We start from the raw sequence: 4,573 nt of genomic DNA on the forward strand, positions 1-4,573 counted from the left end.
TCCCTGCTCAGCTTGGATCCCTGCTTGAAGTTCTGTCTGCCCCTACCTACCCCACTGCACCCACTTGCTCAACTTGTCTCTCTCTCAAATAAATAAATAAATCTTTAAATTTAAAAAAAAAGGAAGTTAAATGAAATAATTTATATGAGTATGGTCTCTTTCTTTTGGTGGAGGTTATTTCCTTTTTTAAACTTTTGGAAGTGCAAACTATTTACAAAAACATACAAAACTTGCAGTGACCTAATTCAAAGTGAATAAGTTCATGTATCCATCACCCAACGTCAGAAACAGAACATCACCAGCCTCCCAGAGGCCCCCTGCATTCCCTCTTCTCATCATGATCTCCAGTGATAACCACTCCCTGGTCTTCTAAAACTCTCTAGCCTAGTTTTTTTTTAATTTAAGTATATTTATTGATTTATTCATAAGAGACACAGAGAGAGAGGCAGAGACAAAGGCAGAGGGAGAAGCAGGCCCCCTGCAGGGAGCCCAATGCAGAACTCCATCACAGGACCCCAGAATCACAACCTGAGCCAACAGCAGACACCCAACCACTGAACCACCCAGGTGCCCTCTAGTCTATTTTTTATATAAGTAATTATTATGTGAATAAATCATATAGTACATAATCTTCTGGGTCTAGATTTTTTGGTTCACCATTATATTTGTGTGATCCCCCCATATCATTGTGTATTTGTCATTCTGAATGTTTTTAAACTGTAAAGAAATAGTTAAATTTGGCTTTAGCTGTATGATTCAAATGCCTTTTAAAACAACCATTTCTTCTGCTTGTCTTAAAAGCTACCAGCAGGAGAAAAGGATTATTTGTATTTTAAACATATCCATATAAAGGATCTAAAGTTCTTTGCTTTATGAAAAAGAAATGGCAAGGGAGCCACGATTTGTCTGTCTCCTCATAGCGCGTCCAATTCTCCAGGTGCCTGATGGGCTTTGTCTGAACATCTTCTTGCCTGTTCCATTTTCTCGAGTCCCCCGGAGGGCCCTCTTTCTGGAGGCAGACCCTCCCCACTGAGAAGCATCCTCTGATTACCCTAAGAACTGAGAGGAGAACAATGACTGGCTCTAATCTTAAATGCTGGTTTGTTAAAAAAAATCTATATTTATGTAGTTATGTAAATTAGCAGGGCCCTGCTGTCCATCTCTGGGGGAAATGTAAAAGATGAAACTGAATGAGAACAGTCTAACTGCATGCTTCCACCAAAGCCTACCATCCAGTATAATTATGAGCTCACTAAAATTAATGGAACTTTTATTTAGCTAATGAAATAGCCTGTGGCCAGATCAAATACCACAGAAATTCATTAACTTCTAATCGAGGACGGAAAAAGCCAAATTGAATTTTATATCTAACATTTTCTGAAACAAAGCAAAATTAAGCCATGGCCAAAAGGAATGAGATAGTTGGAAACTTAACCTCCAGCTGCTGGTACTTCCTTTCTTTTTTACCCCCTTGTTACACACTGTGCTCCACCGATGTACATAATCCTATTCTTCCCTAGCAGAGGGACCCCAAAGATACTATAAAAATCTTTGTAAAGGGAGTGCCTAACTGGCTCAGTCAGAAGAAAGTATAACTTTTGATTTCGGGGCTGGGAATTCAAACCCCACATTGGGCATAGGGATTACTTAAAAAAAAAAAAAAACCTCTGTAAAGGAGTGAAGTACCTAGAGCAGTGATAAAGTTATTATCTAAATAACACTTCATAAAATAGCAGACAGCTTTTTCTGCAGAGAAGAGGCAACTAGTTGAGCCCAGTTCCCAGAAGCCCTGTGCCACACCTGAGAGGAAGAGCCAGCCAATCACTGCCTCTCCCTTAAGCACTCGTCCCTTTATTGCCCAATCTCTGCTTGCCATTTACAACATTTGGTGTCCTAGTTGATTGCACGCTTCTGGCAAAGAAACCAACTCCATGGCCTTCTTTCACAAAACAGAAAATCCAACTAGTGGCACCACTTGGGGAAAGGTAAGGACATGAGGAGGGAGTTCGCCCCAGCAAACACCATGCCCCTGAGATTCTCAGGGGCATAGCAAGCGCACACTGCGGCCGCTTGGCCCCACAAACCGTGACTTAGCCCTGCAGATGCAACAAGGCCATTGTGAACATGAAATTGCCCGGTCCTGGCTCCTCGCCCAGCAGCTAATTCATCATAGGCGGAAGTAACCCTGTGAACCACTCAAATGTGAGATTACTTTGAGAGCAGAAGTGAAAATAAGGATGATACAGTGCTTCAGGAAAAATTGGATGAGACCGAGAAAACCTGGAGCAGCTTACTAGAAGTAAGCATCTCAATGCACACACCTTTGGAAAATCACTTTCTCACATATCTCAGAAACAGTACGCAATAGATAAATACATTCCGGAGTTAAAAACTGACAACTTCCACTTCACACCTTTGAACTTCCTTTTATTGCTTTCTATTCCAAAGTGCTGCTAGTAATTTGAATGACCACAGGCACTATCTCCCAGATTATGATGTAGCCAGGCAGTCTGCCGCAGTACTTCCTGAGCACCGTCATGGGATTCATCTTCCTAGAGCAAGGCAACTCCCATTCAATATTCCCTCAGTGGTTCACTCTACTCAGCAAGTGCAAGCTCCTCTGCCCAGCACACAGGGTCTTCACAGTCCAACACCACACCTGCCACGACTTTACCCCCACCACGTCCCAACAGAGTCTCCCAGGCCAGCCCGCCCAGGTCCCTCACTGCAGGCCCTGCATAGCATGCTTGGTACTGGCTTTATTCAAATCTGCTCTTCTCCCCAGCCTCAATTCTGTTGAATTCTGATGGCCTTTCACGTTGCAATTCAGATTTTATTATTTCTGTCCATGTGCTCCTGGGCCAGGCACACTTGGCAGGAGAATGATACACAAGAAGGGACTTTGCATTCTCAAGACCAGACTGGACTAAGGGTGATGTTCATCAAGCACAGACAGAAAAAAATTCCAAATCCTACCCAACAAGGGACCCAAAGTCATAGGAGCCTGGAAAGTGGCACTTAGCTTCAGATCCCTGGACTCACTGTGGGACTACAAGTACCCCTTCCCCATGTGGGTGAGGTGTGGTCCCCACTGACATAGACCCAGGAAATGAGGGTGGAAGTGACAATTCTCAACAGTGTTCTTTCTCTCTGCTGTTTTGCCTCATTTTATAGACTATTAGCCTACACAATTTGACTTAATTTTTTTTCTCTCCCTCTAATTACAATTGGTAAATTTATTTGATATTTGTTCACCCCCAACCACAAGCTATTTGCAAGTGAAACAGAGACTTCATTCATTCATTTTAGCAATCTCATAATAGTACTAAGTGACAGTATCTGAGAGGCAGGATCTAGTGTGAGCAAGTAGCTCTGAGTTCTTGGGTCAGTTTTTGTGATTGGAAATAGCATGTGCCTCTTGTTTAATTTCAATAAACTTTACTTTAGAATATTTTTCAGTTTACAGAAAAGTTGCAAAGATGGTTTTTCAAAATCCTCCCCTTCCCTCTATTGTTAGCATCTCACATTGGGATGCTTGGGTGGCTCAGTGGTTGAGCAACTGCCTTTGGCTCAGGGTGTGATCCTGGAGTCCGGGGATCGAGTTCTGCATTGGACTCCCTGCATGGAGCCTGCTTCTCCTTCTGCCTATGCCTCTGCTTCTCTCTCTGCGTATCTCTCATGAACAAATAAATAAAATCTTTTCAAAAATCTCACATTAAAGTGACACATTTGTCATAACCAAGGAGCTAACCTTTGTACATTACTGTTAACCAAATCCCACATGTCATTTGGATTCCACTAATTTCCCCTTAATGTCCTTTTTCTGTCCCACGGTCCCAGCCACAATACATATCACATTTGGTTAGCATGTGTCTTTAGCCCTCTCTATGCTGTGACAGTTCTCAGACTTCCCTTGTTTTTGGTGACCTTGATAGTTTTGTGGAGTTCCAGTTAGAGATTTGACTTCAACTTGAGTTTATCTTGTGGTTTTCTCATGATTGGACTGGGGTTATAGTTTTAGGGAGAGAGACCATAGAAGCGAAGTGACCTTCTCATCGTACCACATCTAGGCTATATGCCACCACTGCTGTTGGCCTTCATCACCTGGCCCATGAGGTGTTTGCCGGGCTTCTCTGGGAAGCTACCTTTCCTCCCTTTTCCATATTCTTGGAAATGAATGACTGAGTACAGCACAAATCAAGGGCTGGGGAGCTAAGCTCCAAGTGACAAATTCTGGTGGCCTTCAAAGTTTGGCTAAACTGTCATCTCTTTTGTGAAATCTTTGCTGACTTCCTATTTCAGGCAGAATTCATTATTCCCTCCTTCTCCAATTTAGAAAAATTACATTCATCCTTTAATGTTTGGCTCAAGAATCACATCTATTACTAATATTTGTCTTTTTTCCTTCCTTCCTTCCTTCTTCCTTCCTTCCTTCCTTCTGCCCTCCCTGCTTCCCACCCCACCTCTTTCTTTCTATTTTTCTATAAAAACATAAGTTGAACCCTGTACTTTGGCAGGGCTGCAACAAAGAAGGCATTGTCATTGTCTCCATGTAGTCAGTCTTAGGTCTATC

Source organism: Canis lupus, assembly GCF_048164855.1.
Source record: "Canis lupus baileyi chromosome 4 unlocalized genomic scaffold, mCanLup2.hap1 SUPER_4_unloc_1, whole genome shotgun sequence".
In the NCBI taxonomy this organism is placed as follows: domain Eukaryota; kingdom Metazoa; phylum Chordata; class Mammalia; order Carnivora; family Canidae; genus Canis; species Canis lupus.